General features: G+C 38.0%; 1 protein-coding gene across 1 annotated transcript in view; it reads right to left on the minus strand.

The window, feature by feature from the left end:
• LOC109932831 (calcium-activated potassium channel subunit alpha-1-like) overlaps positions 1-15,385 on the minus strand; it is a 621,464-nt gene that overhangs the window by 512,900 nt on the left and 93,179 nt on the right. The gene's annotated exons all lie outside the window — the stretch shown is intronic.

Below are 15,385 nucleotides of genomic sequence, written 5' to 3' on the forward strand. Positions count from 1 at the left end.
TGAAACGTTAACTCTGTTTTCTCCTTCACAGATGCTGCCAGACCTGCCGAGCTTTTCCAGCAACTTTGTTTTTGTTCCTGTACAGTCATAACCTTGTATGCCTCACTCTGTGTAAACATCCTATGATCTGTGTACTTGTTTGTTGTCTGACTGTACTGCTCACGAAACAAAACCTTTTGCTGTACTTGGGTACATGTGACAACAATAAATCAAATCAAAACATGTAGTCAGTAATATGTGGGTGAATATTTCTACTGCACAAATTTAAGTAAAAAAAAAGGTCTTTAGTTTAGGATAATTGTGTTTAATGTACAAGACACAACATAAGGATCCTCATACATTATTAATATTTGTTAAATTCTCTCTCTCCACGTTTAAAGCCTTTTGCAAAATCCATCTAGTTGTCCACGCATTTGGTCATCTCTCCTGCTGGCCTACTACATTTAAGCATCTGTTTCACTTCTGTGAAGCATCTTAAAATATTGACTAGCTATTTCATAACAGCAGATTGTTTTGAGAGTGACAAAAGCAAACAACTTGAAAAAATAACTGAACAGCTCACCTATTAATTTCTGAGAAAAATTATAAACTAGACAACAAACATCTGACAAACTGGATTGAAGTGTTACTGTAAACATCCAGGCAACGTAAGTGGAAGTACAATCACTGTTTTGAAACGTTGCACCTCTTTGAGGCCTGCTTTCATGCACCTCAAACAGTTAGTTCACTGCAGTGTTAAAGGTCCAGAGGAGGTCACTTTCCTTTGTCCCTATGATACTGAGGAGGCCAAATAAGAAAAACATAGGTTGTTTGCATTGAAATGTAAAATAGTCACTGGATTCAGACAATTCCAGCCTGAGGAATATTCCAGACTTCTCAATGAAATTCTGCTTTTGGTTCACAAATGAATTTACAAGGGTGTAGCTGAGAAGTAAAATAAATTCCATAAATTCTATTTTTACTATTTGCATGAACAGAAGGTAAATGCCTGATTTTTAATGCCAATGTGGCACTTATACAGAAGAGGGATAAAAGCAAAAACCTCATGACACAATATACACTTTCTTACATTGTAACATGCATTTCCTGTACCTTCTAAGATAATATCTCAACAAATTCCAGAGCATTAAGCTCAAACATGCGGGCAGTTTCCTGTAAATTTACGTATCTAACGTTAGATCTGTGATTGCAGCACTTAAGGGCTTACAAGTCAATTGTTTTCAATTGCCTCCTCAGCCTGCACATACTGCTTCACTTTGCTGGCTCTCCAGCTTCAAAGAATTACAAGTGGTATGGGTTCACCAATTCATTTTCATTTTATTCAAACACTAGGAATTAACCGATTGATAATCACAAACATGACTGAAATTCGTATCAAATCATCTGCTACTCTCCATTTCAAGAAGATTACCATAAGTTATGTTAAGTTACAATGCTCACCAGTTGCAGCTGCCTACAGTAATTCCAAAATGTGCAGTTCTATGAAGGACTAGCTCATTCTTAACATTTGCCAAAGTTCAAACTCTATGGAAACATTGAGCAATTCTTTAGTAGATGAAAGCTGCAGTGTCCCACGTTTATGACATACTTTAGCAGCTTGCAAGTTGGAGGAGAATCTATTTTTCACAGATGATAATACTCAACAGGGAGAAGCAAGGAGGAAAGGGGAACAAATACAGAAGAGGAGGTGCCCTGTACCCTTGCCTGTTATCATGCATTTCCAAGATATCAACACAATAGCAGCTTCCCCTTGTCCAGGAAAGGCTGTATAATATGACAAGAATGAAAAAAGTAGGATCACTTTAGACTTGATTATTCATTTTCTAAGTTAGAGATGGCTAACTAGAAACTATCATGCTGCAAAGATAGTTGCTTGTTCAGAAAATAATAAGGTTGGATAAAAAAAAACTGCTTTTACATAATCCCTTTTGCAACCTCAAGACTTCACAAAACATTTTTGAAGTAGAATCTATGTTGCTCCACACGCAAATGTAAGTAGCAAGATTCCTCAATCAAGAAAAGATAAACAAAACAAACTAGGGTTTTATTCCATGGAATTTAAAGGATTAAAGGGTGAGCTGGTCAAAGTTTTCAGGATATTTACCAAATTATAAGGTAGATATTATTCCTGCCAGTTATGGACTCTAGATCTAGAGGGACATAAACCTAAATATTACAGCCAAGCCTTCTGGAATGACATTAGGAAAATGAATTTTAAGTAGATCAACTTTGATTTCATTGAATAGCAGAACTGGCTCAACAAAGTGAATGATCTACTCCTCCTCCTATTTCTGTGGTTCTTATGTTCCACACAGAAATGCTGGTTGAAGTTTGGAACCCTGTTCTACAAACAACAATTGTTATTTTGAAAACCAAGTTTGATTGAGCCGTTATTCAAATGTTTTAAAGGTTACGGGTGAAGGCGGGTATATGGAATAAGGTTACAGATCAGCCACTGAATCTCATTGAATGGCGGAACAGCTCAACAGCCTAAACAGCTTAATCCTGGCTTCTAAGTGTGTATAGCCAGTTAGTCTGTTTGTGGTGGCATTGACTAAAAGGTAACAGTGGATCGACCAGCTGTTCAAAGAACTGCCCTACAATACTCATTTTGCTCCAAAAATCTTTTGCTTTCACATAAAAAGCAGATGCGTCTCAGTTGTTGATGGATAAGGTTGTTTTTCAATCCTTAATCCAGGACTATGGCATCCACATAGAACATGGTTACAACTGGTGTTTCCTGCCTAGCCTCCCAAAATATGATGCATTGTTTGATGTCCTATCCTGAACACCCTTCGCTCCCCTCTGGTCTTATTGTTCATCTATAAATCCTCTACTGTCATTTGAACCCCTTTTGCTTTTGCTCTGGGCATCCTCACCATCTGTTGCCCCTTGCCCCTCCTCCTCCTTTGCCAACAGCATAAAAACAATTTTTTCCAGCCACCTTCAGTTCCCTGAAAAAAAAATCATACTGGACTCAAAACATTGACTGTTTCCCTCTCCACATATACTGAGAGACCTGCTGAGTTTCTCCAGCACTTCATTCTTATCATAGGTCTTAAGCCCTCGCACTGAATTCTCACCGTCGGTTCCAGTTGCACTTTCTCCACTTGGGAACTTCACGGTGTCTGGGAATTCATGACCTATCACAACAGTAGTTTCCACTAACAGCTTACGGCACTAAGACTAAGCTTTGAATGAAGAAGACGACTCAAATGTCCACTCCAGGACAGACCATTCATGCCAAAAAGCAGAATGGTAGCAATCAACTAGAAAGGTTCCTAGGGCAGTAAATCAAGTGTTGTGGCATTTTAGCAATTTATGTGGAATTAAGCTAATGTTGACATTGATTTTCAAATGCATATGCTCACTTATTATCATGAAGGAGACCAATTGTAGAGGGAGAGAATTTACTGGCAAGGTGTGGAGGTCAGACTGAGCGAACCTGAAAATCACCAGCAGATAGCTTTACCAGGTTCTGACAATGAGAAATCATCACTACTTACATCGCCAACAACATACAAGTAAAATTACACTCACTAGCCCACATTATTTCATCATGAGTACTTGTCCATATCACCAGCGTGCATGTTCATATTATAAACAATTGTAAAGTCCAGATTTGATTTGATGGACTTCTGTGTTTGACTGTAGGTTTATTCATTTTGTTTAACTCTAAAGGTTTTGCACTGCTATGGTGAGCTAAAGTGTGTTATCCTTTACAAACATCATCAGAACGCATTAATCATTAGCAAATCACTTGCTGGCTAAGGGAATCTCCTAGTTAATAGATCAAAATCTCCCTTAACATTCCAGTAGTCATTTCAGCTGTGGCTGTTATTGAGATACGGCCATATTATCTACAAATATGCCAAACAGCACATTTGTAGACCCTGCAGCAGAACTCACTGCATTTACAGCTGTTCAACATTTACGGAGAAATGAATAAATGAATGAAGCATGAAGATATAGCACAAAAGTGTCAATCAAATTCTTAATACAATTGCACATGGCTCCCCAAGCAATACTGGTTTAAATCTCTACCAGGAACTAAAACAGACCTACGGCAAAAAAAAATGTCAAAACAACTGTGTCTTTTGCTTCTGCAGAGATTGAATTTAAGGAGAGGTATGCACCCCAATGAAGCAATCAACTCCCAGATTTCTTTAACAATTATGCAGTGATGTCTTCCGGCCTCGAGAGCCTCAAGGTGCAGCCTGGCATGGACTGGAGGTGAGGTGCCAGCATGAGCTGGGTTGGAAGGACTGTTGTTCTGAACATTTTATTTCTCAATTTTCTAATTTATTCCTACGATCTGTAATGCTGGACTTTTTATTGCTTTTTTTTAAAAAAATCTCTTTCCTAAGAAGTTGTACTGAAGAATCGGTACCGGGGCACCTTGTACCCAAGATGGGACCGTAAGCGGCAACTTATAAACTTTTCACTGTACTCATGTGAGTACATTTGACAATAAAGTTAATTCAATTCAATTCACCCTGAATCTCCTCCAAATACAGCAACACTTGCATGCATGGACAACTATTAATTACGTAAAACATCCACGCACTTACACAGGAATGTAAAACAAATTTGATACAAAACTATATAAGAAGATACATGGATGTGACCAAAAGCTTAGTCAAGGACATTAAGGAGAGCCTGAAAGGAGGAAAGTCAGGTAGAGGCACAGACATTCATTCAGTGAAGAAATCCCAGAGCTCAGGGCCTTCCTGCTGACTGTGAATTTCCTTCAATAATAACACTTTGTTTTGAAGTCATACCAAACTCGAAACGTTAACCATTTCTCTCTCCACAAATGTTGCTAGACCTCCTAAGTTTTTCCAACATTCTGTGTTTGTTTCAGATTTGCAGAATCTGCAGTATTTCACCTTTATTCCAAAGATTTACAAATTCCCTGAAATGAGTTATTCTCTAAAAGCCTAAACAGGTAATTAAACGTCTGCAAACCAACGAACCAGCTCGACGAGCAAACCAACCACAATAGGCATAAACAAATTGCGGACATTCACAACAAATGGAAAATGAGCTACATGGAACCAGCAACTTAAAGTGCCTGGTCAACGCAAAAGAAAATAAGTCAAAACATAAACTAAATTACTATGGATGCACATTGGGGGCATCTGACTATAAATCAAAATCAAACATTTCAATCTTAAACAAATCACTGATTGGGTGAAATTTGAAATAATGCATGCTGTTTTGAGTGGCCATTGATCACTGAAAAAATGATTTTTCATCAAAAATGATGAGGCACAACTTGATACTGATCTTTATGATAACGACTGGCATGGATAAAACATGTGAACAAGATTATGTTAACTGAACTGAATGGCAGGAGGACCAAATCAACAAGCCTCATTGCCAAAATTTAGAAGAAATACAGTTCATGCTATGCCAACTAATTCTATTAAAAGGAATGGATAAGTGTGTTTTGTTAACATAAATTGAATGTTAGAAGGGAAGGCAAAGATGTATCACTATTACAGTTGTCTCAGACAGTACCATAGGAATGGATCAGAATCTTACCAGAATGAAATGCTTTAATTTGAAGTAGCATTGTACATTAAGACCTCAAGGATTTCAATAAATACATTTATGCTTGTGGCACAGAGACAAAGTTCCTCAGCCCTGTTGTTTTGATGCCAGTTGATATTATTACTGGATAAATTAGATGCCAAGCTGAAATCTGGCTCGATAGAACAAAAAAACCCAAATATGATCTAACAAGATGATACTGAAACACAAGGGCACAATGCTGTAGATTTTGCTTTTAACAATTAAACGGAAGTTTATTATGCAAAAGAAAGTAACAGAATAACATTAACAGAACTATTTACATATAATGCATTTGTAAAGATTTTGAAACAAACAGTAAAAATGCAATCCCAACAACATCCCATTACAGAATTCAAACACCAGAACAAGCTCGGTGAACACAGCAGGCCAAGCAGCATGCTGCTTGGCCTGCTGTGTTCATCCAGCCCTGCACCTTGTTGTCTCGGATTCTCCAGCATCTGCAGTTCCTACTATCTTTGACCAGAACAAGCTCCTTTTTCTATCCAACATTAGGGTTTGACTTAGCTGTGATTTCAATTCCTGCTCATGAGAATCGGATTGCCTCTTCCTTGATTCAACGCATAACCAAGCTTAGACTTTCTCCATTTCACATAACCAAACATTTCCGGTTTGGAACTTCATAACTTAATTCCTTACACTGAGGTAACCTCTTTACTACACTCCTAAACGACCCTCTTTCTCAGAAGCAACTGGGAAACAGTAAGAATTGCGCAACAGACTTGGTCTGTACTGGGCAAATAGTTAGTTGAATATGCTAAGAGTCTATGAGCCTTTGCTATTAAGATACCTATCTGCTCCCTATCAGCTGAAAATTTGTGGCATTATGATTGCATGAATAACCCATTTCTTAACAATAGAGAACAATGACTTAAGCACTGGAACAAACGAACTTGGAGCACTCAATAGTCTGTTTACAGATCAGACTTGGTCACTTAGGTGTTAAGTTGCTTTCTTTCAGGGCTCTCAGTAAGAGAATTCCTGCATTCAGTGTGAGATTCAGGAACCAATTAAGACTCTTCTTTTTGGAATTACCACAAAATTCCCCTCAGGTTATCAACTCTGTTGCAAACTCTGACTTGACAGTTGAATTGGCAATTTGCAGAACTGCTTGTACACGGTAATTAGATTTGAGATTTCAAAAGCTCCTACTTCTACCTTGATCCCTCTAGCTCTGACTAAATCACGAATGAATAGAGTCATGGAGGGAGAACAAAGCTCCAGTCTATTCAGCCTCTCCCTATAGCCTAAACCTTCCAATCCTGGCAATATCCTTGTAAATCTTCTCTGAACCTTTATTTAATAAATTTAGCAACCTGAATCTTCTGTAACAAGCAATCTCCCTGCCAACAACTTAAAAAGTCACTATACACAAAACAAAAAAATGTTCATTGCTGTTTTGTGTAGCATTATGTAATATTAAACCTGTTTAAAGCAGGCATAATTATATATACCATCCAATTTGATTCCACCGTGCCATCTGGTTTTGTTTCACTGATTAGTGATTGTCTGTTTCTTTTCCAATACCTACTGATAGATTGAGTCCATCTCTCCATTAAAACACATGATTTCTCACTGAATTTCCACTAAAATGTGATTTAAAGTAAAAAGTATTAAAGGTGGTCACATGAAATTCGTACCAATAAAGCTAACAGGAACATTACTATGAACATCACTAGCAAAGCCAATTCTATTGTCCATCCCTAATGTCCTTGAGCAGATAGTGGTTAGCTACTACAGTCCATGTTCTATATAGGTATGCCCCACTGTGCTGCCAGGGAGGGTCCAACAACAAATGACGAAATGGACATAAAATACCACATCAGGGTGGTGTGAGATTTGGGAAAAGCTTGCAGGTGGTGCATTACTGATGCATCAGTGATGGAGGGAGTGAATGCTTAAGGCACTAGATGCAGTGCTACTCTGTCTTGGAGGATAAGTTTCTTTGAATGTTACTAGAGCTGCACTCGTACAACAAAGTGAATTAAACAGTATTCTATCACACTCCTCATTTGTGCTTTGTAGGTGGTGGATGGGTTTTGGAGAGTCAGAATGAGTTACTTGCTACAAAATTCCCAGCTTCTGGCCTATTCTTATAGTCATAGTATTTTTATGGCTGGCCTGATTAAGTTTCTGGTTAATGGTAAACCCATCCCAAGATGATGTTAGTGAAAAAAAATTGTAATACTGATGTTTTGAACATCAAGGGAGATGGTTAGGTTGTTCTTTTTTGAAGCATTATGATTATATATAGGTTGCCATACCGAAAATGCCCCCTTTATCCCAACACTATCTTATTACTTAGTCAATCCTCTATCCATATTAATAAACTAACCCAAATACCATGGCCTCTTATTAAATAGCCTCATGTGCAGTACCTTTTTGGAAATCCAAACATACTGATAACGCAACAATAAAACTAGGGATGAAGAGGGCATGAAACTGAACATCATATTTTGGCTTTTTCACGCTTCTACCTTACTATTATGATGAAAAAGCAGAACAACTCTCCACAAACAGCACAACAAACCTGGATTAATAATAAAAACCAAAAGAACTGCAGATGCTGTACATCAGGAACAAAAACAGAAATTGCTGGAAAAGCTCAACAGGTCTGGAAGCATCTGTGCAGAAAAAAATCGGAGTCAATGTTTCGGGTCCGGTGACGGGATACTGGACCAGAAACGTTAACTCTGATTGTTTTCTTCACAGATGTTGCCAGACCTGCTGAGCTTTTCCAGCAATTTCTGTTTTTGATCCTGGATTAACTATTATCCACTCATATTACACCATAGTACAGCCACAATCGTGTGGAATTGCCCACTCTCAGCTCTCATGCTCCCTGAAAGATAGAAAATACCATGCCTTTAGGCCAATGCACACAAGCTAAAACTGGGTTAGATTTATTTATAGGTTGTACAAAAATAGAAGTAATGGAAACAGCATCACACAAAGAACACCACACTAAAATAATTAAGATGAAATTCATTCAAGAAAGTTTTTTTTGGAATTTAATTCCTTTATAATTAACAGCACAGGCCTCTCGGAAGTAAACAGTGATTTGATTAAATAACGTATCCAGTGGTCAATTTAAGGACATTTTAATGCATATCCTGGGAACATTTTGAAGGTGCCTAAATTCCAATCCAAGAATAGTAACTCCTGCTGTATTAATGAGTTTTGTATTTCAGCATAAGCTACCCTTGAAACATGGGTGCAAGGTTGAATAGCAAGTATCATTTGCTTCGGATCTGAACTGAATATTGTTCTGTGGGCTCCTGTTAAGTAGAAACAGAGATGAAGTGGTCTATTCTAACCTAGATCCTGCAGAAGTAGCTGAAGTAAACAAACGCTTAGTTAACATAGACTGGATACGATCTAGGAATAAGGCTTTGGTTGCCATAAGGTACACCATTCTTCTCAATTATAAATGCACAACAGTATTCAATTACACTAAAACGGTTCAATAAATAAATGTAGATCTTCCCTAAAGTTCATAAATTGAGTGCTATCAGAACTAATATTAGAAAGCTTGAAGTATGAACTCTTTAGAATTCATGCAACTAATACAACATATCCAAGATGGATATAATTAAGCATCCGCATTCAGGTAAGCCAGAGTTGGCTTTCTAACAACATGAATCTATTGCAATTAAAGTTACCGCTCCCTTTCTATAACAAAGTTGATTCTGAACACAGAAAATCAAACAAAAATCTTGATGAACAGTGAAGTGAATAAAATTAACTTTCTGGAAAAACAGTAATGAATGATTTTCCCATTACATGCTTTGTTTGGATGGTTCTCGGGGCCATCATGTATTTGGCACTCTGCTTTGCTCCAGCTCTAATTCAATAAAGAGTCCAATCATTGATAAATTCAACTCATGTTGTTATAAAGGAGAATTGGACAATCTCCAAAGATGAATGTTATGACAACAGAGCTATATTCATTTGGTTGCCTTGTATAAATACAAGTATAACTTATTTGTTGGACCAAACTGTTCCATATAGCTTCAAACCCATCATCTCTACTGACCACTTGACGAGCTCATCCAGGATATCTGATACATCACATTTCATTGTGCTTCTTCCTAATATTCAGTTGAAGGCTGATCTTATCATCTATTCCTCTGTTTGACAGCTCATGTTTTTCCTGGCACAGTTTGCCTTTGTCAATTTGTATCCCAGATGGTGCAGTGTACCTTTATCAACCCATGTTCCATCTGGTGCAATATGCCCTCACTAATCAACCATTTTATTTAGTGAAGCACATTGATTCCTCTTTTTGTGCTAAATCCAAAAGGAACTAATCAGCCATTGTGTATAAAACTACAAAACAGCAAAGGATATGTAGCATAACATTAATTTAGTGCAATTCTTTCCCATGGCCACTCCAATTCCCAAACATCTAAATTTCAAACTCCTTTACTGGCATTCAGTATACAAAAAATTTTAAAATTAGATTCTTGTTCAGATTTGATAGATTCAGATTTGGTTCCATTGTGAAAAGCATATTCCATTCTTGGCCCACAACCATTGGCAGAAGAAGTGAGAGCTCTAATGTTGGGTATGCATTCTGGAGATTCAAGGACAATTATGTTTCACACCATTACATTTTTATGAAATGGCAATTCAACATCTGGTATACTAATCTCACCAAAATGACAAGCCATCTCAATATCCAAGAGAAGTCAGTGTCCTGTTGGCAGACAGTTAAAAAAGATCATAGGGTGTGGTCGTTACTGGCTAGGCCTGCATATAAAATACAAGATAAAGTCACTTATTGAGCATCTGAAGTGACATCGTTTTGAATATTATGCATTTTTATCTTTTTTTAATCCTTATAAAATGTTGCTAGACATAGGCCTTTCAGCTTTCAAAGTTACCAAAAAAAGTATCAAAAAAACAGCTGGAAATATTGATAGCTGGTGAGAGAGAAGCAGAGTTAACACTTTTGGTCTGTGACCTTTCATGCAACATGTTCTGATTCTGCAAAGTCCTGTAGCAAACTGTAAAATGGCCACCTCAAAAAAAAAGTACTTGCTACCCTTAGAATCTATTAATAGGAATGCAATTCTAGTTCTTTTGAGTCTGAATTGTAACCCTACTAAATGGACAAAGATATTTAGCTCCTACAGTACCTTGTTGATGACGGATGCAATTTCAAGGATTGGTTTACGAAAAAGAAAGATGTAAAGAATGCTATTTTGAATGAAATTCATCTCCTCCACCAACAAAATAAAGTTCTTCTAGTCCATGGTGTATGTTGTAATTAATATTTCTTGACTTAACACAATCTGGAATCACGTGTTTTGGTCGTTCACTTGGGTTTCTCAAAAAACTGTGTCAGAAACATTCAGCAAATAGGATAATCTCAAATATACCATCACCAACAACAAAACATGATCCCATGGTGCAACTTACAAGTGGTTAGGGTTCAAATTACACACACCAAGACAAAACTAATCTGTTGGTGACATGTTAAATGAAAATGATCAGTATAGGTCAAGATTCTGGGCCAGATTCATACCCAAGTCTCTGACATGGAGAAGATATTTGTACTACAGTGTCAAGCAGTGGGAGCTTTCCCATATGCCAAACCAGATGCGCCTAAACCCATCAGTAGTACAATTGCCAAACTAAATCATGCTCAGTGTTTCATGAAGATCTGGGCTCAAGCTTTGCAAATTTATTCACACCAGATGCTTGGAGTTACAGGCAGAAGAAAGTTTAATGGAATATAACTGGAATACACATCAAGAAAGTCATTTTGAAATAAAAATTTTTCCTCATCTTTTTGATGAATTACAGCAGAAGTGAATAACCAGGAAATCACAAATGATCTGGTACTATAATGTGAAGTATAAACAGCGCTAAACACTTTATAATTACAGCACATCACTCACACTAATGCCTCCCTTTCAGTATCACATTCTTGAGACACATGTAATTTCATAATGTCTAATTCAGCTGGAGTTGGTGCTGTAGGGTTTGATACCTTGGGATTTGATAGTTATTTGTTTCCATAGAGTCAGACAGCATTGCAACCATCCCTTTGGTCAAACACATTCAAGTCGGCCATTATCCCAAACTAAACTAGTCTCACTTGCCTGCCTTTGGCCCCTATCCCTCCAAATCTTTCCCACCCACGTACTTATCCATTTGTCTTTTAAACACTATAACTGCACCTGCATCTACCACTCCCTCTGGCAGTTCATTCCACATACTTACCACTCTTGGCATAAAAATGTTGCCCTCATGTCCTTTTTGAATCCTTCTCCTCTCACCTTAAAATATACATCCTAGTTTTTAACTCCCCACCTCAGTGAAAAGACCTTTATTATTCACCTTATTGATGCTCATGATTTTATAAACCTCTATATGGTCACCCCTCAACCTCTTATGCTCCAGTGAAAAAAGTTCCAGCATGTTTTTATAACTCAAAACTCCATTCCCAGCAACATCCTGGTAAATCTTTTCTGAACCCTCTCCATTTTAATAATATTGTTCCTATATACTTCAAAGTTGAGCAGAAAAATCTACTTCTGATCAGGCAGTAAAATGATTAATTATGAGACATTAAATATGTTCAAAATACTACAAGAGTGTAAAACTAGCTACGTTGTATCTCAGTTTAACATTTATCCAAGTTGATGGTTTTAAAGAAGCCTTAGCACCTTTTTTGTCCAATAGATATTTAGGCTAGCTACACATTTTCTACAGCTTTGATTTATTTCTTTATGAAAACTCAATGATTGCTATTAGTTTCATGACATTTTCATCACTGGCCTTTTAAAGAGAAAATAAAACTCAGTCATGAAATTATTACTGAAAATCTACAATATTTGAATAATTAGAGACCTGCACCAAATTGGCTCTATCCAAATAACACTTGCGAATAGAAATAGAAGTTGCGGTAGCATTGTTTATGTTGCTCATTGAACACATGCATTTTTGCAATTTGAAAACAAATGTATAAGAAACTGTATTATTTTTATACAGCCAGTGCAGCACGATCTTGCTAATTATGGGTCAGTTAGTTTGCTGCTTATTTCAAGAATAATTTTAAGAATTTCACATAAGACAATAACAATCACATCCCATGATAGATAAAAGCCTCAATTATTATGGTCACCCTTTGATAAGTTATCAGCATGGGTCCTGTCCTGGCCACGTTCTTGGCCTACATTCAAATTCAGTTGGATGGACAGCTGGACTGTGATGCAGAGAGACGCCAACAGCATGGGTTCAATTCCCACAATGGCTGAAGTTATCATGAAAGACACATCTTCTCAATCCTGAGCCTCACCTGAGGCACAGTGACCCTCAGGTTAAACCACCACCTCGCTCTAACGAGAGAGCAAACCTATGGTCCTCTGGGACTGTGGCAACTTTACTATTATGGTTATGATGTATTTGAAGAGTCAGCGGCAAGAATTTAAAGGAAAATGTTAACAATGATAACACTTTTTTAGATTAATAATCTTCAAGAAGCAAAAGGAACCTTATGGTTATTTTGCCGATGGGAAAATCAGGTGCAAAAAAGACATGTAAACTCTTTAATAGAGAAGTGAGAGATTTGAGTTGCAAAAGTTGAAACTTGACTGGATTAATGAACTGGATACTGGACCAAATGCTCAACCAAATATTTTCCTATGTTATTATTACCATTTACTATAGTTTAAACAAATTTAAAATGGGTTCTCTTCAAAAAGTCACTTGAGAGGGTGAGATGTCTTGTATATGAGCAGTAAAGTTAGAAAAAAAATAGTGACGTCAGCCAACAGTAACAAACAATGGGCCAGATTTTCCAAACAAAGGCAATCCCACACAGATTGCCACTTTGGCCATTTTTATAGGACAAAACAGCTCTACATTTCTGACAGGAGATTCCGATCAGGGATCCTTCAGAAATTTGGAGCCATACTTCCATTCTAACAGGTTTGTCATCATTTAGCACAGTGAAGGAAAGGCAAACCATGGCCCCTTTTTCACAGCAGTCTGTTGCCATATTCTAAAATTTAAACATCCAATATCACAGACCACCATGTTGACAGCTGCTGTCAACTGCAAAGTATATAAGGTAAGCGTGAAGTTAGGATGCTAAGAAGGAAGGGTGCCAGATGGATAGGCTACCAGAACACAAGGTGGGAAGGGAGCCAGGTAGATTTGGATACTTTGGTGTGGATGGGACACATCTGATCTGGTAAAAAGGGGTGGCCAGGTTGGGTCCAGTGACAAGGGAAGCGATGAGGGTTTGGAGTGTCAGAAGGGAGTGGGGGAGCATAGGTTAAAGTAGTTAGAGTGATTAGGATCATGTCCAGCACCTGTGCAGGGTGGGGTGGGGATGGAATCAAGTCTGACTGTGGGGATGTCTCTAGAGGTGGGAAATCAGGACAGGCAGCAGGACAAGGATGTTTTCTTAGAGCTGTGCACAGCACGGAAACAGACCCTTCAGTCCAACCAGTCCATGCCAACCATAATCCCAAACTAAACTAGTTCCATCTGCCTATGCTTGGCCCATATTCTTCCAAACATTTCTCATAGAGCCATGGAGTCATATAGCGCAGAAACAGACCCTTTGGTCCAAACAGTGCCTGCCAACAAGGTTAAAAGCACTGACGGGGGCTGAATCAGGATCGGTGACAAGGCAAGAAAGAATCAGGTCCTGGGCACAGACAGGTCAGAGTCTGGGAGGTGTAAGGAGTCTGGGGGAATGTAGTTGAGAATGTCGAAGCTAAGTTGGGGATCAGTTGAAAAGTCACTCATGGATTAGACTAAGTTTTTAATAGTCTAATGTTTCCTGAATAACTATTTACTTAGCCTCAGCAGAACCCTCTGAATTCTCATATTTAAGTGGATATTTTCAGAGGGTTGCAGGTGTAGGGTAATTACCAGTGGAATCTTCAATTTCCCAGGCAATTATTTCAGAGTCTCTTACAATGGGGATTCCACAGTCTCTCCATGCACAATTCCCATCCATACTTTATAGACAATTATCTGGCCTTCGGAAAATCCCAGCCATTACATACTTGCTACAAATTTTGCAGCTAGTCCATCCAAGCACCAGTGTGTGGCTGTGCAGCCCAGTTGGAAGATTATGAAGAATTATCCCAGGTGATGATTAAACATTGGAGGTTCCGTTGAAAGATGAGCAACAGAGGGTAGCGATATTTGGTACTGAAGGACATTCTCCTGTGTAAGCCTAACAAAACAAGCAAGGCAGGAGGTAGAAAGAGATGAACACTGTCTCTTAGGTCATTGCTGAAGAAGGAAAAGGAAGAATTTCTCAAACATCAGCAAGACTGGATACAGTTTGATACTTCACATTAAACGTACTAATGTTTGGAAGTACACATAAATAATGTTAGTTAAATAAAGCATATTACTTTCTGGGGCCAAAAGATGATCGTAGGACTGTTCATTTCAAGCTAACTTACAGAATTAAGTAAGTTCCAGAAACCATTCACTGGCACACTCAACTCCCTTTCTGCGTACTCGGCTATCTCCTTCCTCTGTTCTGCTGCCACATCAGAATGACTCACATGACCCTCCTCCTGCATTGTGTTCCTTTCGATAGATTGCCAAATAATGCAGTTCAGAGAATCTGATGATTTGCATACCTTGTTCATGAGTAGAACTGTGCCTTAATGTGGAATGAAAGTCATTTCCTCGCAAATGTCGCTCCATCATTTTTTCTATCAAGTAGTTGACTGCAAAATGATTCATGAAGCCATCCTCAATATTAGTAACTAAATAGGACCTGGTTGCAAAATATTTCTTGTTGTTG

Source organism: Rhincodon typus, chromosome 34, assembly GCF_021869965.1.
Source record: "Rhincodon typus isolate 14 chromosome 34, sRhiTyp1.1, whole genome shotgun sequence".
NCBI lineage: Eukaryota > Metazoa > Chordata > Chondrichthyes > Orectolobiformes > Rhincodontidae > Rhincodon > Rhincodon typus.